The 25,343-nt window shown below is 44.3% G+C and overlaps 1 long non-coding RNA gene across 1 annotated transcript; it reads right to left on the minus strand.

Annotated features, from left to right (window-relative positions):
* On the minus strand, window positions 1–25,321 carry LOC134353853 (uncharacterized). Its single transcript, XR_010019693.1, has 3 exons — window positions 25,159–25,321; window positions 14,875–15,097; window positions 1–247 (listed from the first exon to the last, which is right to left on the minus strand). It is a non-coding gene; the product is annotated as an uncharacterized LOC134353853 (long non-coding RNA).
* Window positions 25,322–25,343: the final 22 nt, after the last annotated feature.

Genomic DNA, 25,343 nt, shown 5'->3' on the forward strand with positions numbered 1-25,343 from the left:
AATTCTGAGAAACCACAGAGGGATTCTAACACAGCTTCTTTTTGTGTTGTAACAGGAGCTATGGCTTAAAAGACTGATGTAAAGGATGAGGTTGTTACCCATGACAGTTCAAATCAAGATTCGAATTTTGAGGATGTATCAGAAACTTTCTTACCTACCTTATTTGAACAGGATTTTGATGGTAAGTCTAATCAGGAAGATTTGTCTTTATATCGGAAGGAGATGATAGCAGAGCAGAGTAGAGATCCTGATATAGTTAAATTAAAAGAACAAGCTCTTTCAGATAGTGAGATTGAAAAAGTACCAGTTGGATATTATTTTGAGAAGGGGGTATTAATGAGAAAGTGGAGATCACCTACAATTCCTGCTAGTGAGGAATGGGAAGTTAATCATCAGGTTGTTGTTCTTCAAATTTACCGAAATGAGATTTTGACTATGGCTCATAGTATTCCTTTGGTTGGTCATTTAGGTGTAAAGAAAACTATGAACAAAGTTTCTAAACATTTTTATTGGCCTAGTTTAAGACAAGATGTGGTGACGTATCATACGTGTCAAATTGTTGGTAAACCTAATCCGGTTACTCCAGTATTTCAGTATTTGGTGAGCCATTCTCAAAAATCATTGTAGACTGTGTAGGTCCTTTGCCAAAAACTAAAACTGGACATCAATATTTATTAACTATTATGTGCACAGCGTCTAGGTTTCCAGAGGCAGTACCTCTTTGGAATATAACAGCTAAAACTGTGACAAAGGCTCTTATAAAATTCTTTACTTATTTTGGGTTGCCTAAGGAAATACAATCAGATCAAGGTAGTAATTTTATGTCTGGGTTGTTTCAGCAGATAGTTTATAAACCGGGAGCAAAGTTGATTATTTCCTCAGCCTATCATCCAGAATCACAAGGGGCCTTGGAGAGATTTCATTCAGCACTAAAAACTATGATTAGGACATATTGTGCGGAAAATGAGAAGGACTGGGATGACGGTATACATTTACTACTTTTTGCAGTAAGGGAGGCAGTACAGGAATCATTAGGTTTTAGTCCTTTTGAACGTGTTTGGACATAGAGTTCGACGACCTTTGGCTTTGTTGAAGGAACAGTGGATTAATAAAGAAGTACACACTAGATTGTTAGATTATGTTTTGAAATTTAAAGACAGATTGTACAAAGTTTGTAGTTTGGCCAAGGAAAATTTAAAGTTATCTCAAGAGAAGATGAAGATGTGGTATGATAAGGAAGCTAGGATGAGGTCATTTAAGCCTGGAAATAAGGTGTTGCCGTGGCTTCCTCACTTGGTGTACATTGATGTCTGAACTCCAGCTGTCCAGGTTTCCCACGGAGTGCGGAAAGGTGGCCTTCATTATCTGTCTCCTGACAGGGAGAGCCCTGGCCTGGATCACTACGCTTTGGGAATGGAGGTCAGAGATCTGCTCTGATATGGAGGAGTTCGTGATATGGAGGTTTCTGTCATCCTGTTGGTGCTAACATAGCCCTGGACCATCTCATGGAGGTGCATCAAGGTAGTCGGTCAGTAGTCCACTACACAATGGAGTTTTGGACTTTGACCGAGGTATATGGCTGGAAAGGGAAGGCCTTGGACAGTCTGTACCACCATGGACTTTGAGGCAAACTAAAGGATGTCCTTGCCATGGGAGAGCTGGTAGAGGACCTAGAGGCTCTGATTGATCATTTCATCTGCCTCGATAATTGCCTGGCAGAGCAAAAGTGGAACCATCTCAAGAGGTTGAGGGGTAGCCCAAGCATGGCATCATGTGACTTCCGCTTTCCAAGGGGATGACCGTCATCATGTCGTTTGTGGATCGCTTCTCGACAGCTTGCAAATTCATAGCATTGGACAAACTACTATCAACAGCAGAAACAGCCGAGATTGACCTTCATCAGGTCTTCAGGATCCATGGATTTCCAGAGGACATTGTGTCAGATCTTGATCCTCAGTTCGTGTCATGTTTCTGGAAGGCATTCTGTACCCTGATTGGGGCTGCACCGATCCTTTCCTCAGGATTTCACCCGCAGTGCAATGGCCAGATGGAGCAAGTGAACAAGAACATGGAATGAACTCTGGGATGCCTGGGCTCAGGAAAAGAACAGACGAGTGGTGCCATCATTTGATGTGGGCAGAGATCACCCACAATACACTTCAGCATTCTACGCATGGATGCCCCTGTTTGAATGCCAATTCGGGTATTCTCCACCACTCTTCCCTGAGCAGAAGGCTGAGGTTGGGGTTCCTGCAGATACCCTATCAAGGCCCCTTAGAAATTTAAGTGAATATACTCTAAATACAGGCCCACTTTACAGATTGCTCAATCCAGGAATAACTTGGTGAAGCTCCTCAGGACTGCCTCCAATATTATTCTTATATATCGATTAGCTCAGGGACGAAAACCATGCACAAAGTTCCAGGCATGGCCTCACTAACACCCTGTGCACTGGTAACACCAGCCAGTTTCTAAACTCCACTTCCTATGGTATAAAGGCCAATGTACCGTCTGCCTTGAACAACTGTGGTCAAGAACCAATCACTGAGTACTCCAAAAATTACCTCCTTCCACTCTGAAATCAACCCACATACTCCAGCCACACACAAAACACTGCAGGAGCTCAGTGGGTCAGTAGTACCTATGAAGAGGAATGGACACTCAACAAAATCATTGCTCATTGAGGAAATCACCTTTGTTCAACATCCTGTAGTTCTGACTCTCTGCTAAGACCATATTTTTTTTCTATTCCCTGGGTACATAATATTGTACTGGGTAAAAAATGACCAGTATCATTCACACTACAAAAGCCCCACACAGTGTCAACCTATAATGAGAAAGCCTATAATCATTATAGGCTTCAGGAGAATTAAGCCGGAGGTCCATGAGCCAGTCTTTGGCAGAGGATCAGAGGTGGAGAGGGTTAGCAACTTTAAATTTCTGGGTGTTATTATTTTGGAGGACCTGTCCTGGACTCATCACATAAGTGCAATTACAAAGAGAGTGTGGCAGTGTCTCTACTACCTTAGGAGTTCGTGGAGATTCAGAATGATATCCAAAACTTTGACAAACTTCTATAGCTGTGTAGTGGAGGATATATTGACTGGCTGCATCACACCTGGTTTGGAAATACCAATGCCCTTGAACAGAAAATCCTACAAATAGTGGATACGGCTCAGTCCGCCACAGGTAAAGCCCTCTCAACTACTGAGCACATCAGCATGAAATGCTGTCGCAGGAAAGCAGCAACCATCATCACAGACCCACACCACCCAGTACATGATCTCTTCTCACTGCTACCATCAGGAAGCAGGTACAAGAGCCTCAAGACTCACACCATCACGGTCTTGAACCAAAGGGGATAACTTCACTCGACTTCACTCGCCCCATTACTGAAATGTTCCCACAATCAGTGGTCTCACTTTCCAGGACTCTTCATCTCATGTCTTCAAAATTTATTATTTATTTATTTTTAATTATTATTTCTTCTTTTTGTATTTGCACAATTTGATGTCTTTTGCACACTGGTTCAACGCCCCAGTTGGGTGGTCTTTCATTGATTCTGTTATTGGCTATTCTATAGATTTATTGAGTATGCCCACAAGAAAATGAATCCGAGGGTTTTATATGTTGACATATATGTACTTTGATAATAAAATTTACTTGAACTATGAATTTTAAACACCTACTCTCGTGGTTCAATGGCATTGAAGTTTACCACTGTCAAATGCCTGGAAGGTCACAATAATCAGAAGGCCTTCAGAAGTAGCCATGTACATACTATAGGTCTGTGGGACATGTCCAGAATGGGAACCTATACTAATGAAGAGAGACAAACTAAGCTGAATCACAGGTTGATGAAGGGCAGAAATTACCTATTATGATATGTTCAGAAAGACAGAATTTTCCCAGTTAGAAGATGAGGTGCAGTTCCTCCAAAAGGTGTTGAGCCTCACTGTAACAAAGTGATATCAGAGGTCACCAAAAAGACTAAAATTATCTTAGCTGAAATATTGTCTTTCACCTATTTACAGGGTAGAAAAGTCAAAGGATTTTTGTATGGGAATCTCAAACACAACAGCATGTCAGTTCTATCACTTCCCCCCGGTCCCTGCCTCCTTTCTTTTCTCCTAGAGATCCAGTCTCCTTTTCTATCACATTCCTTCCTCTCTAACCTTTTACCTTTCCCACCCACCTGGCTTCATCTATCACCTTCTAGCTTCCCCACCCTCCACATTTTTATTCTGGGGTCTCCACCCTTCTTTTTCAGTCCTGAAGCAGGGATCAACCCAAAACACTGTTCATTTCCATAGCTGCTGCCTGACCTGCTGAATTCCTCCAGCTTTTTGAGTGTTGTTCTGCAGTGCCAGTTCACCAGTCCTTGAATGTGGAGGAGATGCTTGAGCCGGCAGCACACCAGATGTAGCAAGGAGAACTCAAATAAGTATACACATCCATGATCTGACCTGATGAATGATAGGAGTGAGGTCATTCACAGGCTCTCATCTTGGAAAAGACTTGCTTGGCCTTTGTAGCTGCAAGTTCAGAACAGGGACAGGCCATTCACCTGCGCTGTGTGTGGGACATGTTTCATCCAAATATTCAATCTAATATATCCATATAACAATTACAGCATGGAAACAGGCCATCTCGGCCCTTCTAGTCCGTGCTGAACTCTTACTCTCACAAACCGAACTCTTACTCTCACTTACTCTTAATCTGCTGAAACACCAGAGAGATCCCAGTGGGGAGAGGCTGTTCATCTATTTCAAGTGTGGGAAAGGATTTGTTTAGTCTCCTGAGCTGCTGAAACACCAACCGGTTCATGCAGGGAAGTTGCCATACACCTGTTCCGAGTGTGGGAAGAGATTCATTCAGTTAACTCAGTTTGTGAGGCTCCAGCAAATTCACAATATGTAGATGCCACACTTCCGTCCCAAGTCAGCAAATAAATTATCCCACCTGCTGAAACACCAGCAACTTTACATCAGGGAGGAAGTTCAGATAAGTTGAATGTAAGAATTTTAACCATCATGCTGACTGAGTCCAATTGCAAGTTCATGAGCGACTGTTAACGTTAGATTCTCAGTATTCTTACATCAGATGGTGAACAGCCAGAGGTTGTGGTACATAGGTAGGAAGAGTGATGAGGTTCTGCAAAGTGAGTTCAGGGAGTTAAAGGGCAGGACCTACAGGGTTGTGATATTGGTATTGCTACCCATACCGAGTGCTAGTAAGGCCAGAAGAAGAAGAATAGCCCTTAACTCGGCAGTAGAGTTATCGGGGCACCGTCATGACGGTGTTTCCGTAGCAAGCTATTTTTTACGAACCTGACTTGGATTCAAACTTGGGAACTTCGCTCCGGAGTCCGGTGCTGATATCATTGCCGCCACCAAGCGGGACAAGTAAGGCCAGAAATAGGAAGATTGTACAGTTTAACATGTGGCTAAGGAGTTGGTGTAGAAGGGAGGGCATCAAGTTTTTGGGCAACTGGGCTCTCTTGCAGGGAAGGTGTGACCTGTACAGAAGAGATGGTTTTCATCTGAAGTAGAAGGGGAATAATATCCTAGTGGGAAGCTTTGCTGGTGCTGCACTGGGTGGTTTAAACTAGAGTTGCAGGGGATGAGAACCAGAGTCAGAACAGATAGTGGAGAGAACAACAGGAATTCTGCAGATGCTGGAATTTCAAGCAACACACATCAAAGTTGCTGGTGAACGCAGCAGGCCAGGCAGCATCTCTAGGAAGAGCTACAGTCCACGTTTCAGGCCGAGACCCTTTGTCAGGACTAACTGAAGGAAGTCAGTAAGAGATTTGAAAGTGGGAGGGGGAGAGGAGATCCAAAATGATAGGAGAAGACAGGAGGGGGAGGGATGGAGCCAAGAGCTGGACAGGTGATTGGCAAAGGGGATATGAGAGGATCATGGGACAGGAGGTCCGGGGAGAAAGACAAGGGAGGGGGCAAGGGGTATAGTCAGAGGGACAGAGGGAGAAAAAGGAGAGTGAGAGAAAGAATGTGTGTATAAAAATAAATAACGGATGGGGTACGGGGGGGAGGTGGGGCATTAGCGGAAGTTAGAGAAGTCGATGTTCATGTCATCAGGTTGGAGGCTACCCAGACGGAATATAAGGTGTTGTTCCTCCAACCTGAGTGTGGCTTCATCTTTACAGTAGAGGAGGCCGTGGATAGACATGTCAGAATGGGAATGGGATGTGGAGTTAAAATGTGCGGCCACTGGGAGATCCTGCTTTCTCCAGCGGACAGAGCGTAGGTGTTCAGCAAAGCGGTCTCCCAGTCTGCGTCGGGTCTCGCCAATATATAGAAGGCCACATCGGGAGCACCGGACGCAGTATATCACCCCAGCCGACTCACAGGTGAAGTATTGCCTCACCTGGAAGGACTGTTTGGGGCCCTGAATGGTGGTAAGGGAGGAAGTGTAAGGGCATGTGTAGCACTTGCTCCGCTTACAAGGATAAGTGCCAGGACGGAGATCAGTGGGGAGGGATGGGGGGGGGGAACGAATGGACAAGGGAGTCGCGTAGGGAGCGATCCCTGCGGAGGGGGGGAGGGAAAGATGTGCTTAGTGGTGGGATCCCGTTTGAGGTGGCGGAAGTTACGGAGAATAATATGTTGGACCCGGAGGCTGGTGGGGTGGCGGGAGGATGGAGTGAGAGCAGATGTACGTGAAATGGGGGAGACGCGTTTGAGAGCAGAGTTGATAGTGGAGGAAGGGAAGCCCCTTTCTTTAAAAAAGGAGGACATCTCCCTCGTCCTGGAATGAAAAGCTTCATCCTGAGAGCAGATGCGGCGGAGATAGAGGAATTGCGAGAAAGGGATGGCATTTTTGCAAGAAACAGGGTGAGAAGAGGAATAGTCCAGATAGCTGTGAGAGTCAGTAGGCTTATAGTAGACATCAGTGGATAAGCTGTCTCCAGAGACAGAGACAGAAAGATCTAGGAAGGGGAGGGAGGTGTCGGAAATGGACCAGGTAAACTTGAGGGCAGGGTGAAAGTTGGAGGCAAAGTTAATAAAGTCAACGAGCTCAGCATGCGTGCAGGAAGCAGCGCCAATGCAGTCGTCGATGTAGCTAAGGAAAAGTGGGGGACAGATACCAGAATAGGCACGGAACATAGATTGTTCCACAAAGCCAACAAAAAGGCAGGCATAGCTCGGACCCATACGGGTGCCCATAGCTACACCTTTAGTTTGGAGGAAGTGGGAGGAGCCAAAGGAGAAATTATTAAGAGTAAGGACTAATTCCGCTAGACGGAGCAGAGTGGTGGTAGAGGGGAACTGATTAGGTCTGGAATCCAAAAAGAAGCGGAGAGCTTTGAGACCTTCCTGATGGGGGATGGAAGTATATAGGGACTGCACATCCATGGTGAAAATAAAGCGGTGGGGGCCAGGGAACTTAAAATCATCGAAAAGTTTAAGAGCGTGAGAAGTGTCACGAACATAAGTAGGAAGGGATTGAACAAGGGGGGATAAAACCGTGTCGAGGTATGCAGAAACGAGTTCGGTGGGGCAGGAGCAAGCTGAGACAATAGGTCTGCCAGGACAGGCAGGTTTGTGGATCTTGGGTAGGAGGTAGAAACGGGAAGTGCGAGGTGTGGGAACTATAAGGTTGGTAACAGTGGATGGGAGATCCCCTGAGCGGATAAAGTCGGTGATGGTGTGGGAGACAATGTCCTGGTGCTCCTTAGTGGGGTCACAATCGAGGGGTAAATAAGAGGAGGTATCCACGAGTTGTCGCTGTGCCTCGGCAAGGTAGCGGTCAGTACGCCAGACTACAACAGCACCCCCCTTATCGGCGGGTTTAATAATAAGGTTAGGATTAGTGCAGAGGGAGTGGAGAGCAGAGCGTTCCGAAGGAGTGAGGTTGGAATGGGAACAAGGTGCGGTGAAGTCGAGATGGTTGATGTCCCGTCGGCAGTTAGCGATAAAGAGATCCAGAGCAGGCAGAAGACCACAGCTGGGTGTCCATGAAGAGGAGGAGGGTTGAAGATGGGAGAAGGAAGAAGGGGAGATAGTGGAGAGGTTGTGGAGAAATGTTGTTAAACCTCACACAAATTCAGGAATCAAAAATGGTGGGACTAGTGTCCTGAGCTGCGCATATTTCTTTCTTTCTTTTTAAATCTTTTTATTGAGTAAGTATACAAAAAAGGTAAGCCATATAAACATTAATACAATGTTAAAGTATAATAAAATTCCAAAAGATAACAATACCAAAAAGAAAATACTACAAACAATGTAATTTAAGCATAAGAAACCAAGATAACATAATAGTATACTAGATTTTATATATATCAATGGAAAAAAAAAGAAAAAAAAACCCCCAAAAAAAAACCCACCGTGCAACTAACTAAAAGCAAAGCAAAGCAATGGGCTAACTTGAAACCAAACAGAGTTAAACTTAAAATCACGTCCTCAATCCCGACCTCCATTAAAACAGTGAAGAAAAAACAAGAAGGGTAAATATTACATTAAATGAAAATATCGAATAAAAGGTCCCCAAATCTGTTCAAATTTAAATGAAGAATCATAAAGGTTACTTCTAATTTTCTCCAGATTCAAACATAAAATCGTCTGAGAAAACCAAAAAAAGGTAGTTGGAGCATTAAGCTCTTTCCAATGTTGTAAAATACATCTTTTCGCCATTAAAGTAAGAAATGCAATCATTCTACGGGCTGAAGGGGAAAGATTACTAGAAATTTTAGGTAGTCCAAAGATAGCAGTAATAGGGTGAGGAGAGATATCTATATTTAATACCTTAGAAATAATATTGAAAATATCTCTCCAAAAAGTTTCCAAAGTAGGGCAAGACCAAAACATATGAGTTAAAGAGGCTATCTGCCCCGAACATCTATCACAGAAAGGATTAATATGCGAGTAAAAACGCGCTAACTTATCTTTGGACATATGTGCTCTATGAACCACTTTAAATTGAATTAGGGAATGTTTAGCACAAATAGAGGAAGTATTAACTAATTGTAAAATCTGCCCCCAATCATCCACAGAAATGGTAAGCCCCAATTCCTGTTCCCAATCTACCCTAATCTTATCAAATGGAGCTTTCCTAAGTTTCATAATAATATTATAAATCATAGCCGATGCACCTTTCTGACATGGATTAAGGTTAATTATCGAATCTAAAATATATATAGGAGGAAGCATTGGAAAGGAAGAAAGTATAGTACTTAGGAAATTTCTAACTTGTAAATATCTAAAAAAATGTATTCTTGATAAGTTATATTTATTAGATAATTGTTCAAAAGACATAAGGGAACCATCTAAAAATAAATCCAAAAACCGTAAAATACCCTTAGTCTTCCAAGTTTGAAAAGCGCGATCCGTAAAAGAGGGAGGAAAAAATATGTTACCTAAAATAGGAATCGCTAACCCGAATTGATTAAGATCAAAAAATTTTCTGAATTGAAACCAAATGCGCAAAGCATATTTAACTATCGGGTTAGAGACCTGCTTAAGACGTTTCGAATCAAAAGGAAGAGAGGAACCTAAAATAGAACCAAGTGTATAACCCTGAACAGATTGTAATTCCAATGCTACCCATTTAGGAATAGATAGTATGTCCCGGTCAAGTAACCAAAATTTCATATGTCGAATATTAATAGCCCAATAATAAAATCTAAAGTTAGGTAATGCTAAACCTCCATCTCTCTTAGCTTTCTGTAAATGTATTTTACCCAGTCTCGGATTCTTATTCTGCCAAATAAATGAAGAAATTTTAGAGTCAACTTTATCAAAAAAAGATTTAGGAACGAAAATTGGTAATGCCTGAAACACATATAAAAATTTTGGCAAAAAAAACATCTTAACTGCATTAATACGACCAATCAAAGTTAAATATAAGGGAAACCATTTAGATGAAAGTTGAGTAATATGGTCTATTAATGGTAAAAAGTTAGTCTTAAATAAATCTTTATGTTTACAAGTAATTTTAATCCCAAGATATGAAAAGTAATTATTAATCAATTTAAATGGAAATTTATAATATAAGGGAAGATGTTTATTAATCGGAAAAAGTTCACTCTTACTAAGATTTAATTTATAACCTGAGAAAAGACCAAATTGTGCTAATAACTCTAAAACAGCAGGAATGGATCTCTCAGGATTAGAAATATATAAAAGTAAATCATCAGCATAGAGTGATAATTTATGGGACTTTAATCCCCGAGTTATCCCAGTAATATTTGAAGATTCTCGAATAGCAATTGCAAGAGGTTCTAATGCAATATCAAATAATAGGGGACTAAGAGGACAGCCTTGTCGAGTACCACGAAAGAGAGGAAAAAAAGGTGAGTTTAAGGAGTTAGTACGAACCGAGGCTACAGGGGAGTGATATAACAGTTTAATCCAGGATATAAATTTCAAGCTAAAATTAAACATTTCAAGCACCTTAAATAAATAAGGCCATTCTACTCTATCAAAAGCTTTCTCGGCATCTAAAGAAATAACACACTCAGGAACATTTTGTGAGGGAGTATAAACGATATTTAACAATGTACGAATATTATAAAAAGAGTAACGACCTTTAATAAAACCCGTTTGGTCTTCCGAAATAATAGAAGGGAGTACTTTTTCTAGTCTATTTGCTAATAACTTAGAAAAAACTTTAGAATCAACATTTAATAAAGATATTGGTCTATAAGATGCACATTGAGCAGGGTCTTTATCCTTCTTTAGTATTAAAGAAATTGATGCTCTATTAAAAGATTCCGGAAGTTTACCAAGTTTCAAAGAAGCCTCAAAAACCTTATAGAGCCAAGGAATCAATAAAGAAGCAAAACATTTATAAAATTCAACGGTAAACCCATCAGGGCCAGGAGCTTTCCCCAGATTCATAGAAAAAATAACATTCTTAATCTCATCCATTGTAATGGAAGTATCTAATAAAGAAGACATAGCCTGTGAAATCAGAGGGAAGTCTAACTTATCTAAAAAAATCATTCATATATTTAGAATCTCGAGGAGACTCAAGCTGCGCATATTTCAATACAAGAAGTATCGTAGAAAAGACAGTTGAGCTCAGGCATGGATCAACACATGGAATTATATTGTAGCCATTAGTGAGACTTGCTTACAGGAGGGGCAGGACTGGCAGCTCAATTTCCTTGGCTCCATTGTTTTAGGCGCAACAGAGTGGGAGGGATTAAAAGAAGAGGGGTGGCATTACTATTCAGGAAAAATGGCACAATGTGCTCAGTCAGGGCAGACTGAAAACTTGTATAGAGTCATAGAGTTATGGAAAAGTACAGCACATAGTTAGGTCCTTCGGCCCATCTAGTACATGCTGAACCATTTAAACTGCCTACTCCCTCTGACCTGCGCCATGTGTTGATAACTCTCTACACCCCTACCATCCATGTACCTATCCACATGTCTGTTTAATGTTGAAATCAGGCTCACATGTACCATTTGCGCTGGCAGCTTCATGACCTTTCTGAACGAAGAAGTTTCCCCTCATGTTCCCCTTAAACTTTTCACTTTTCACCCTTAACCCATGACTTCCAGATGTAGTCCAAAGTTCAAAGTAAATTTTATTATCCGAGTACATATATGTTACTATATACAACCCTGAGATTCATTTTCCTGCGGGCATACAGCAAATCTACAGAATAGTAACTATAAAAGAATCAATGAAAGATCAACCAGAGTGCAGAAGCCAACAAACTATGCAAATACAAAAATAAACAAATACTATAACAATAAATAATGAGAACATGAGATAAGATGAGTTGTTGGATTATCTCAATTGTCAGACAAGTGAGTGTAGTTATCCCCTTTTGTTCAAGAACCTGATAGATGAGGGGTAGTAACTGTTCCTGAACCTGATGGTGTGATTCCTGAGGCTCTTGTACCTTCTACCTGATGACAATAGCAAGAAAAGACCATGGCCTGGGTGGTGAGGATCTTTGATGATCGATGCTGCTTTGCGTTTCAAGTAGATGTGCTCAGTGGTTGGGAGCATTTTACCTGTGATTTACTGGCTGAATCCACTACCTTTTGCAGGATTTTCTGTTCAAAAGTATTAGCGTTTCCATACCAGGCTGTGATACAGCCAGTCACTACACTCTCCACTATACATCTATAGAACTGCAAACACGAGGAAATCTGCAGATGCTGGAAATTCAAGCAACAAACACAAAAAATGCTGGTGAACGCAGCAGGCCAGGCAGCATCTATAGGAAGAGGTACCGTTGACGTTTCGGGCCGAGACCCTTCGTCAGGACTAAATAAATAAATAAGGGATGGGGTACGAAGGAGAGGTGGGGCATTAACGGAAGTTAGAGAAGTCAATGTTCATGCCATCAGGTTGGAGGCTACCCAGACCGAATATAAGGTGTTCCTCCAACCTGAGTGTGGCTATGTGGAATTAAAATGTGTGGCCACTGGGAGATCCTGCTTTCTCTGGCGGACAGAGCGTAGATGTTCAGCGAAACAGTCTCCCAGCCTGCATCGTGTCTCGCCAGTATATAGAAGGCCGCATCAGGAGCACCGGATGCAGTATATCACCCCAGCCGACTCACAGGTGAAGTGTCACCTCACGTGGAAGGACTGTCTGGGGCCCTGAATGGTGGTAAGGGAGGAGTGTAAGGGCATGTGTAGCACTTGTTCAGCTTACAAGGATAAGTGCAGGGAGGGAGATCGGTGGGACCTCCTCCCTCCACCTTCTGCTTTCCACAGGGATCGCTCCCTACGCGACTCCCTTGTCCATTTGTCCCCCCATCCCTTCTCCTATCATTTTGGATCTTCCCCTCCCCCTCCTCCTCCCACTCCCAATTTCAAATCTCTTACTCTCTTCTTTCAGTTAGTACTGACTAAGGGTCTCGGCCCAAAACGTCGACTGTACCTCTTCCTATAGATGCTGCCTGGCCTGCTGCATTCACCAGCATTTTTCGTGTGTGTTGCTACACATCTATAGCAGTTTGTCAAAGTGTTTGATGTAATGCCGGATCACTGCAGGCTTCTGAGGAAGTAGAGGTGTACTAGGAAAGTTGATGAAGGTACAGAAGTGGATGTTGTCGACATGGACTTTGACAAAGTTCTGTCTGGGAGGTTGGTCAAGAAGGTTCAGTTATTCAGATTTCAAGATGAGGTAGTAAATTGGATTAGACATTGGCTTTGTGGGAGAAGCCAGAGAGTGGTAGTAGATGGTTGCCTCTCTGACTGGTAGAGTGCCACAGGGATCGACGCTGGGTCCATTGTTGTTTGTCATCTATGTTAATAATTTGGATGATAATGTTTTTAACTGGCTCAGCAAATTTGCAGAATACACCAAGATTGGAGCTGTAGTAGACAGAAGGAAGACTATCAGAGTTTACAGTGGGATCTGAACCAGAAGGAAAAAAAACGGCTGAAAAATGGTACGTGGAATTTAATGCAGTGTTGCACTTCGGTCGAACCAACCGAGGTATACTTACACACTGAATGGTCAGGCACTGAGGAGTGCTATAGACAAAAGGGATCTGCTTGGTGTGGACTAGGTAGGTCAAAGGACCTGTTTCTGGGCTGTACTTTTCTATGCCTTTGTTCTGCAGGTATTGCAGCTGCTCATCACAACAGGAGTGAACCCTGGTCACCCTGCATTGGGGGAGGGGGCGGTTCCACTAATGTTCACTTTAAAATGGACTGTGTATAATATTGTGGATTTGTGACAAAAAAATCAGTTCTATTACAAATACTGTGTCTCAGGTGCTTACTGTATAGAGGCCACTCAGTCCATCTGGTACCTGCTCATGTTCCTGTTTCACATCAGTGCTTTTAAATCCATCTCTACTGTTCACCTCTCACTCTCTCTCTGTGATGATGGGTTACAACTGGTCACCAGTCTGTGGGTGAAGAGGTTTACCTTGAATTTCCTCTATGGCTTTCTGCAGACCGCAGAAGTAGGTGAGTTCACTGCGGATTTGTCCCAAATATTCTCATTCCTTGGGCTCTGTCTGCCAAGGTAGTTAAATTCCCTGATCTTTTCAACACTTTGGGTCATTTTCACTGGTTTCCAACACATCTGGGTTGTTGCAATCAATCTAAAGTATGCGAGCCGAATAGTGGGTAAATCTTCGATGGAGCAGGGTCAGGAACAAAAGAGGGTCCTGCACAAATCAGGGCTTTAGGGCTCTAGATGTGGTGGAGGATAATTTATAGGGAGTAGAGGAGGAAATCAGACCAGGAGGATGAGGCTACAAATGAAAGATAAGCAACATTTGGAAACTGATTGATGGGAAAATTAGGTTTATTTCTGCAAAATGCTGGAGGAACTCAACAAGTTAGGAGAGGAATAAAACTGTTTCAGGCCAAGACCCTTCACTACGCCTAGACTGTTTATTCCTCTGCTTAAATGCTCTTTGCCTTGCTGAGTTCCTGCAGCACTTTGTGTGTGTTGTTCGATATTTCCAGGAGCTGCAGAATCTGTAGTTTTATAAATTGCGTTTTATGCCAGCATTGGTAAGTGGATTGGACTTCGACTGAATGCCCGTTGACATTGAGTATATTGTTTGTGGGAGCTTGCAGTGTTAGAACTGCCAAGTTTTCTACAAAGAAAAAACCACTGACTGTTTTTGAGACATGTGGCAAGGAACCAAGGCTTGCAGATACAGTACATTCAATGCACCTTGCTGATACAGAAACCTCCATACCTTAGAATCCGCCTTCGGCACGCAGGAGAATCACAAATACTGCGCATGCGCTCAGTGGACACCAGACAGAGGAGGATCGACAGTGGGCAGGGACGAGTCACTGAGCGGTGATTTCATCAGCACCGGCATCCACACCATAGCTGAGGGACAATTGTTGCAAGCCCACACCCAGGGGCATTCCCTGTCCTTTCCTTTTCTCTCATCCCCACAATCCATACCTGGGCCCCAGGGAGCTTTCTGCTGATGAGAGAGGGTGCTGCTGCCATTTCTGCCGCACATGGCTTCGCTGGGACAATGACCAATAGACAGGTCTTTAGTTCATGAGCGTTTTTGAGTAGAGAGTCTGCCATAGGTCACACTTCCCAGGTCTTCCTCTGCCAGTCTGTAGGGCGTGTTAGGAAGTGCAGGTGGATGGAATTATCAGACACTGCCAAGCTCCAGCTGTCCAAATCCAAGGAAAACAGAACAATTTCCTTCCATCAGCTTTAGGTTTTGGGAAAATCACCTTTGTTTTCCCTCCTCTTGTTCTGGACCTTTCTCCCCATGAGAATATGTTTTGTACCAGTCTCTCTGGGTACATAATGATAGTAAACAACTTTGTTCTAAGTAAGAAGAGACCTGTAGCTTTCACATCACAAAAGTGCCACACTCCAAATAGAAAGACAACTGCCCTCCCCTTCATATTCATTGACATTACCATTGATGAGTTCACCACCATCAATCAGCTGGGGGGGGGGGGTTATTTCACCACAGTCAACCCTTGGAGGAAGTGATCATAATATGATAGCATTCACCCTGAAATGGGAGAAGGGGAGGCTAAAGTCAGATGTATCATTATTACAGTTGAGTAAAAGGAATTACAGAGGCATGAAAACAACAGGAATTCTGCAGATGCTGGAAATTCAAGCAACATACATCAAAGTTGCTGGTGAACGCAGCAGGCCAGGCAGCATCTATAGGAAGAGGCGCAGTCGACGTTTCAGGCCGAGACCCTTCGTCAGGACTAACTGAAGGAAGAGTGAGTAAGGGATTTGAAAGCTGGAGGGGGAGGGGGAGATGCAAAATGATAGGAGAAGACAGGAGGGGGAGGGATAGAGCCGAGAGCTGGACAGGTGATAGGCAAAAGGGGATACGAGAGGATCATGGGACAGGAGGTCCGGGAAGAAAGACGGGGGGGGGTGACCCAGAGGATGGGCAAGAGGTATATTCAGAGGGACAGAGGGAGAAAAAGGAGAGTGAGAGAAAGAATGTGTGCATTAAAAAGAGTAACAGATGGGGTACGAGGGGGAGGTGGGGCCTAGCGGAAGTTAGAGAAGTCAATGTTCATGCCATCAGGTTGGAGGCTACCCAGACGGAATATAAGGTGTTGTTCCTCCAACCTGAGTGTGGCTTCATCCTTACAGTAGAGGAGGCCGTGGATAGACATGTCAGAATGGGAATGGGATGTGGAATTAAAATGTGTGGCCACTGGGAGATCCTGCTTTCTCTGGCGGACAGAGCGTAGATGTTCAGCAAAGCGGTCTCCCAGTCTGCGTCGGGTCTCACCAATATATAAAAGGCCACATCGGGAGCACCGGACGCAGTATATCACCCCAGTCGACTCACAGGTGAAGTGATGCCTCACCTGGAAGGACTGTTTGGGGCCCTGAATGGTGGTAAGGGAGGAAGTGTAAGGGCATGTGTAGCACTTGTTCCGCTTACACGGATAAGCGCCAGCAGGGAGATCAGTGGGGAGGGATGGGGGGGACGAATGGACAAGGGAGTTGTGTAGGGAGCGATCCCTGCGGAATGCAGAGAGAGGCGGGGAGGGAAAGATATGCTTAGTGGTGGGATCCCGTTGGAGGTGGCGGAAGTTACGGAGAATAATATGTTGGACCCGGAGGCTGGTGGGGTGGTAGGTGAGGACCAGGGGAACCCTATTCCTAGTGGGGTGGTGGGAGGATGGAGTGAGAGCAGATGTACGTGAAATGGGGGAGATGCGTTTAAGAGCAGAGTTGATAGTGGAGGAAGGGAAGCCCCTTTCTTTAAAAAATGAAGACATTTCCCTCGTCCTAGAATGAAAAGCCTCATCCTGAGAGCAGATGCGGCGGAGACGGAGGAATTGCGAGAAGGGGATGGCGTTTTTGCAAGAGACAGGGTGAGAAGAGGAATAGTCCAGATAGTTGTGAGAGTCAGTAGGCTTATAGTAGACATCAGTGGATAAGCTGTCTCCAGAGACAGAGACAGAAAGATCTAGAAAGGGGAGGGAGGTGTCAGAAATGGACCAGGTAAACTTGAGGGCAGGGTGAAAGTTGGAGGCAAAGTTAATAAAGTCAACGAGTTCTGCATGCGTGCAGGAAGCAGCGCCAATGCAGTCGTCGATGTAGCGAAGGAAAAGTGGGGGACAGATACCAGAATAGGCACGGAACATAGATTGTTCCACAAACCCAACAAAAAGGCAGGCATAGCTAGGACCCATACGGGTGCCCATAGCTACACCTTTAGTTTGGAGGAAATGGGAGGAGCAAAAGGAGAAATTATTAAGAGTAAGGACTAATTCTGCTAGACGGAGCAGAGTGGTGGTAGAGGGGAACTGATTAGGTCTGGAATCCAAAAAGAAGCGTAGAGCTTTGAGACCTTCCTGATGGGGGATGGAAGTATATAGGGACTGGACATCCAAGGTGAAAATAAAGCGGTGGGGGCCAGGGAACTTAAAATCATCGAAAAGTTTAAGAGCGTGAGAAGTGTCACGAACATAGGTCGGAAGGGATTGAACAAGGGGTGATAAAACAGTGTCGAGGTATGCAGAAACGAGTTCGGTGGGGCAGGAGCAAGCTGAGACAATAGGTCGGCCAGGACAGGCAAGTTTGTGGATCTTGGGTAGGAGGTAGAAACGGGAAGTGCAGGGTGTGGGAACTATAAGGTTGGTAGCAGTGGATGGGAGATCCCCTGAGCGGATAAAGTCGTTGATAGTGTGGGAGACAATGGCCTGGTGCTCCTTAGTGGGGTCACGATCGAGGGGTAAATAAGAGGAGGTATCTGCGAGTTGTCGCTGTGCCTCGGCAAGGTAGAGGTCAGTACGCCAGACTACAACAGCACCCCCCTTATCAGCGGGTTTAATAATAATGTTAGGATTAGTGCGGAGGGAGTGGAGAGCAGAGCGTTCCGAAGGAGTGAGGTTGGAATGGGGACAAGGTGCGGTGAAGTCGAGACGGTTGATGTCCCGTCGGCAGTTGGCAATAAAGAGATCCAGAGCAGGCAGAAGACCAGAGCGGGGTGGCATGAACATTGACTTCTCTAACTTCCGCTAGGCCCCACCTCCCCCTCGTACCCCATCTGTTACTCTTTTTAATGCACACATTCTTTCTCTCACTCTCCTTTTTCTCCCTCTGTCCCTCTGAATATACCTCTTGCCCATCCTCTGGGTCACCCCCCCCCGTCTTTCTTCCCGGACCTCCTGTCCCATGATCCTCTCGTATCCCCTTTTGCCTATCACCTGTCCAGCTCTCGGCTCCATCCCTCCCCCTCCTGTCTTCTCCTATCATTTTGCATCTCCCCCTCCTCCTCCAGCTTTCAAATCCCTTACTCACTCTTCCTTCAGTTAGTCCTGACGAAGGGTCTCGGCCTGAAACGTCGACTGCGCCTCTTCCTATAGATGCTGCCTGGCCTGCTGCGTTCACCAGCAACTTTGATGTATGTTGTTACAGAGGCATGAGAGAGGTATTGGCTAGAATTGATTGGAAAAGAACACGGGCAGGGACAATGGCAGAGCAGCATTGGCTGGAATTTCTGGAAGCAATTTGGAAGGCACAGGGTATATACATCCCAAAGAGGAAAAGGTATTCTAAAGGAAAAAACCGTGGCTAACGAAAGAAGTCAAAGTCAAAACGAGCATATAACAGAGCAAAAACTAGTGGGAAGTTAGAGGATTGGGAAGCTTTTAAAAACCAACAGAGGCAACTAAAAAAGTCATTAAAAGTTAAAGATGGAATACGAAAGTAAGCTAGCCCATAATATTAAATAGGATACCAAAAGTTTCTTCAGATACATGAAGTGTAAAAGAGAGGAGAGAGTGGATATCGAACCGCTGGAAAATAACGCTGGAGAGTTAGCAACAGGAACAATGAAATAGTGGACAAACTGAATAAGTATTTTGCATCACTGTGGAAGCTACTAGCAGTATGGTGGAAGCTCCAGGAGTCAGGAGTCATGAAGTGTGTGAAATTAACATTACTCGAAAGAAGGTTCTTGGGAAACTGAATGTGCTGACTTTGGAAAGGGGTCAAAGGAGGTCATGAAAATGATTCTGGGACTGAAAGGTTTGTTATATGAAGAGCATTTGATGGCTCTGGGCCTGTATTCACTGGAATTCAGAAGAGTAGGGGTGGCCTCATTGAAATCTAGCAAATAGTGAAAGGCCTTGATAGAGTGAATGTGGACAGGATATTTCCTATGGTGGGAGAGTCTAAGACCAGAGGACAGAGCCTCAGAATAGAAGAGTGTCCGTTTTAGAATGGAGATGAGGAATTTCTTCAGCCGGAGACTGATGAAACTGGAATTTGTTGCCGCAGGCAGGTGTGGAGGCCAAGTCTTTGTGTATATTTAATGCACAGGTTGATAGATTCTTGACTGGTCAAGGCATGAATGGATACAGGGAGAAGGTAGGAGATTGGGGCTCAGAGGAAAATGGGATCAGACATGATGAAATGGCAGAGCAGACTTGGGCCGAATGGCCTAATTCTGCTTCTATATCTTATAGTCTTAAGCGTCAAAGCAATTAGAAGCTATCCAGGATCAGCCATGTAACATCATGTGCTCTTTGTAGTGCTGAGGGACATGATCAGAACCTGAAATAATACTAATGGAGAGAGACAAACTGAGCCTCGTCACAGACTGAAGACAGGCAAGAATGGGCCATTCTAATACAGACAGACAAACAGTCAGAGAACTGGATGGTTAGTCAGTTCTGTGCAAAGCTAGATGATCAGGAGTTGTTCCTCCAACTTGGGTTGAACCTCACTGTACTGTAATAGTGTGATGTCAGACATCACCATCGAGACTAAAATGATCTAACCTGAAAAGCTGTCCTTCACCTGTTGATGTCTTTTGTAAATCTTTTTACAGGTTGGAAATGACAAAGAATCTGTGTACAGGAATCTCAAACACAGTAACACATCAGTTCCAATGTCCCTAGTCAGGTATTTAAGGAGTGACCACATATTTCCTTTGTAACACCAATATATCTGTTGTTGATCCTAGGAGATGAAGAAGTGTCTCATCCCAGCTGGAAACATGCTTTGTGTCTGAAAAGAGGACAGGAAAATTTTTAATTGGGGAAAGGCAAATTATGAGGCTATAAGGCTAGAACTTGCGGGTGTGAATTGGGATGATGTTTTTGCAGGGAAATGTACTATGGACATGTGGTCGATGTTTAGAGATCTCTTGTAAGGAATAAATTTGTCCCGGTGAGGAAGATAAAGAAAGGTAGGGTGAAGGAACCATGGGTGACAAGTGAGGTGGAAAATCTAGTCAGGTGGAAGAAGGCAGCATACATGAGGTTTAGGAAGCAAGGATCCGATGGGTCTATTGAGGAATATAGGGAAGCAAGGAAGGAGCTTAAGAAGGGGCTGAGAAGAGCAAGAAGGGGGCATGAGAAGGCCTTGGCAAGTAGGGTAAAGGAAAACCCCAAGGCATTCTTCAATTATGTGAAGAAAAAAAGGATGACAGGAGTGAAGGTAGGACCAATTAGAGGTAAAGGTGGGAAGATGTGCCTGGAGGCTGTGGAAGTGAGCGAGGTCCTCAATGAATACTTCTCTTCGGTATTCACCAATGAGAGGGAACTTGATGATGGTGAGGACAATATGAGTGAGGTTGATGTTCTGGAGCATGTTGATATTAAGGGAGAGGAGGTGTTGGAGTTGTTAAAATACATTAGGACAGATAAGTCCCCGGGGCCTGACGGAATATTCCCCAGGCTGCTCCACGAGGCGAGAGAAGAGATTGCTGAGCCTCTGGCTAGGATCTTTATGTCCTCGTTGTCCAAGGGAATGGTACCGGAGGATTGGAGGGAGGCGAATGTTGTTCCCTTGTTCAAAAAAGGTAGTAGGGATAGTCCGGGTAATTATAGACCAGTGAGCCTTACGTCTGTGGTGGGAAGGCTGTTGGAAAAGATTCTTAGAGAGGATCTATAGGCATTTAGAGAATCATGGTCTGATCAGGGACAGTCAGCATGCCTTTGTGAAGGGCAGATCGTGTCTAACAAGCCTGATAGAGTTCTTTGAGGAGGTGACCAGGCATATAGATGAGGGAAGTGCAGTGGATGTGATTTATATGGATTTTAGTAAGGCATTTGACAAGGTTCCACACGGTAGACTTATTCAGAAAGTTAGAAGGCATGGGATCCAGGGAAGTTTGGCCAAGTGGATTCAGAATTGGCTTGCCTGCAGAAGGCAGAGGGTGGTGGTGGAGGGAGTACATTCAGATTGGAGGATTGTGACTAGTGGTGTCCCACAAGGATCTGTTCTGGGACCTCTACTTTTCGTGATTTTTATTAACAACCTGGATGTGGGGGTAGAAGCTGGGGTTGGCAAGTTTGCAGACGACACAAAGGTTGGTGGTGTTGTAGATAGTGTACAGGATTGTCAAAGATTGCAGAGAGACATTGATAGGATGCAGAAGTGGGCTGAGAAGTGGCAGATGGAGTTCAGCCCAGAGAAGTGTGAGGTGGTACACTTTGGAAGGACAAACTCCAAGGCAGAGTACAAAGTAAATGGCAGGATACTTGGTAGTGTGGAGGAGCAGAGGGATCTCGGGGTACATGTCCACAGATCCCTGAAAGTTGCCTCACAGGTGAATAGGGTAGTTAAGAAAGCTTATGGGGTGTTAGCTTTCATAAGTCGAGGGATAGAGTTTAAGAGTCGCGATGTAATGATGCAGCTCTATAAAACTCTGGTTAGGCCACACTTGGAGTACTGTGTCCAGTTCTGGTCACCTCACTATTGGAAGGATGTGGAAGCATTGGAAAGGCTACAGAGGAGATTTACCAGGATGCTGCCTGGTTTAGAAAGTATGGATTATGATCAGAGATTAAGGGAGCTAGGGCTTTACTCTTTGGAGAGGAGGATGAGAGGAGACATGATAGAGGTGTACAAGATAATAAGAGGAATAGATAGAGTGGACAGCCAGCGCCTCTTCCCCAGGGCACCACTGCTCAATACAAGAGGACATGGCTTTAAGATAAGGGGTGGGAAGTTCAAGGGGGATATTAGAGGAAGGTTTTTTACTCAGAGAGTGGTTGGTGCGTGGAATGCACTGCCTGAGTCAGTGGTGGAGGCAGATACACTAGTGAAGTTTAAGAGACTACTAGACAGCTATATGGAGGAATCTAAGGTGGGGGCTTATATGGGAGGCAGGGTTTGAGGGTCGGCACAACGTTGTGGGCCGAAGGGCCTGTACTGTGTTGTACTATTCTATGTTCTATGTAAATTAAGTTTTCTCTTTGAACTCAGTGAGTCCACTGGAAGCGGGGTGCTGAGAACACACCAGCATTTGCTGATATGTTCTGTCTGTGGGAAGCAATTCATTCTGTCATCCAAGCTGATGATACGACAGAAAATTCACAGCAGTGAGAAGTCGTTCACTTGCTCTGCGTTTAGGAAGAGATTCACTCACTCAGCCGATCCGCAGACACCAGTGAGTTCACAAGGAGAAGACTGTTCAATTGTTCTGTGTGCGGGAAGAGATTGACTGTGTCAGCTGATCTGCTGACACTCGACTGAGTTCACACTGAGGAGAGATTGTTCTCCTGCTCAGACTCTGGGAAGGAATTGACTCAGTCATCTCATCTGAAGGTACAAACGTTGTACATCAGTGACTTTACACTGGCGAGAGACCGTTTGCCTGCTCAGACTCTGGGAAGTATCTCATGCGATCATCTGACCCACAGGCACACCAGTTCACACTAGGGAGAGAACGTTCACCCGTTCCATGTGTGGGAAGGAATTTACTGAAATATATAAGCTCTTGGTACACCACCAAGTTCACACTGGGGAAAAGAAAACGTTCACCTGCTCTGCATGTGGGAAGGAATTCACTCAATCATCTCAGCTGAAGCTACATCCTGCTCTGAATGTGGGAAGGGATTCACTCAGTCATGCAAGCTTGTGGCGCATTACTGCGTTCACACTGTGGGAAGAGTTTAAATAAGCTGCACGCTGGATATTTAACCATCACAGTTACTGAATCCAGAGGCAAGTTCACAAGTGACTGTTGGTGTCAAACTGCGATTATTGCTGCTGCTCACCACCCCCGGTTCTGCACCCTGGAACTGGGACTGGGAGGAGTTTCTTCTGCTGATGTTCACATTTAATGGGAGAGAAGAGAAATTGCCTTTAAACTCATGAGAGAGCATAGGCAATTTCTTTTTTACAAGGTTGAGTTGCTAGCTTGACGCTCAACCCAGCATGGATGGAAAGCATGCACGGGAGCCAGCTGGATTCGAACTCAGGACCTTGCGCCCCAAAGTCCAGCGCTGATGCCACTACGCCACCAGCCGGCAACATTTAATGGGACTGGAGTTTAATATTTAGGATCTCTGACATATAAATCAGCTTTATTTTAAACTTTGTCTCATGTACTTAGTGAAATTACATCACACCCAGTGTACATTAGGGCAGTGGCCCCCAACCACCAGGCCGCAAAGATGTGCTACCAGGCTGCAAGGAAACGATATGATTTAGCGATATGAAACAATATGAGTCAGATGTACCTTTCCTCATTCCCTGTTATACACTGTTGAACTCGAATACCTCCACCCGCCCCCCCCCCCACCGTCGGCTGGTCCGCAAGAATATCGTAAATATTAAACCGGACTGCGGCGCAAAAAAGGTTGGGGACCCCTGCATTAGGGAGTCAACTCGGCTCAGCTGGTCCCTGCCAGTATTTCTGTCCCACGGTATTTCTTTTAAATCCTTTCCTGTGATTCACCTCTCTCTCCCTGTGGTGATAGGTTCCAAACAGTTACCACCCTGTGAGTGAAAAGGTTTCCCTTGATTTTCCTGCATGACTTTCTGCAGACTGAAGAAGACGAGCTGACTGCACCTGTTGTTTGTCCCTCAAATCTCTGGGCTGAGGAAGAATAACATTAGTAGTTAAACACCTTATTCCCTGTCTATTTCAACATCATGGGTCATTTTCACTTCATCCAAAAGGCAGTGTCTCACACAGCAAGGTTGTTGGAATACACTGTATTCCAAAGTCTGAAAACAGAACATGGAACATTAATTTGGGGATGTTCAATGGAGCAGGGTGAGAAACTAGAGGCAGATCAGCACAGGGCTGAGTTTCTGTCTTTGCACAGTGGGAGGTGTAAGAGAAAATGACGAGGAGTAGGGGTGGCAATGAATGACAGAGTGGCAACATTTGGAAGCTGAGTGACAGAAATAAAATTAGATTGATTTTGACTGTTGGCACACACAATGGCAGTAGACATTTGAATGTATTGCTTGTGGAGGCTTGCTGTGTTACTGGCAGGGAAGAGACTATGTTTGTAAATTCTTTCAATGACACCGTTCTTACCTTGAAACGTCTGAGCTCAAGAATGTACTATCACTGTGAATTGAGTGGGCAGGTACCGAGAACAAAACCAAAGGATTTGTGACTCACATAAAAAGTATAATGTGACTTATCTTGAATGAAGAACTTACAATGTATCTGCAAGTTAAGCCAGTAAACGATTTTCTACCAATTGAAGTGGAACATTAAGATCAGGTCTGATGACAAGAACCAACTGATATCCATATCTTGGTAGTTAATGGGAATACCTGAGACTGTGACCTCAAAGAAAGTGTTCACTCCAAAGAAAAAAGCCCAAGCTTGCTCTACGTGTCTTCATAATACATGCTTTCTAATCTTGGCAGTACCCTCTCTAATGTTTCCACATTTTTCCAATACACAGAACAGAACATTCTGCTCCAAATGTGGTCTAACCAGGATTTTGTAGAACTGCAACATTATCTCACTGGTCTGGAACTCATCCCTGACTAATGAAGTCCAACACACAAAACGCCTTTTTAACCACCTTTAACTTGCGTGGAAAACATGAGGGACCTTTGGATGAGGATCCTAGTATTGCTCTGTTCCTCCACAGTGCTAAAAGCTTGGCATTACCCACGTATTCTGCCTTCAAATTCGTACTTCCAAGGTAAATCACTGCACTTTTCCAGAGGGAACCATCATGATATGTTTGCACCTTCTGTCCACTTGGGGCTCAGCAAGGGGAGTAATGTTACCGTCACAAAATCCTTGAGGAATTCAGCAGGCTGTAGGATCTCACCCGAAACGTCGACTGTACTCTTTCCCATATGCTGCCTGGCCTGCTGAGTTCCTCCAGCATTTTGTGTGTGTTGCTTTTGGATTTCCAGCCTCTGCAGATGTTCCCTTGTTGATGTTGTTACCGTGGCAGAAACCTCTGTAACCGTTACGCTGTGGTTTACAATTCCCTCTAGCTTCTTACCTCTTCTCACCTGTCTATCATCTTCTAGCTATCTTGCTTCCTCTCCCCTAGTACCTTTTTTATTCTGGCGTCTTCTTCCTTCCTTATCAGACCCGAAGAAGTGTCTCGGTCCAAAACTTTGAGCGTTTATTCATTTCCATAGATGCTGCCTGACCTGCTGAATTACTGCACCATTTTGTGTACGGTGACCTCGCG

The sequence above is a fragment of the Mobula hypostoma genome, chromosome 11, assembly GCF_963921235.1.
Source record: "Mobula hypostoma chromosome 11, sMobHyp1.1, whole genome shotgun sequence".
In the NCBI taxonomy this organism is placed as follows: Eukaryota; Metazoa; Chordata; class Chondrichthyes; order Myliobatiformes; family Myliobatidae; genus Mobula; species Mobula hypostoma.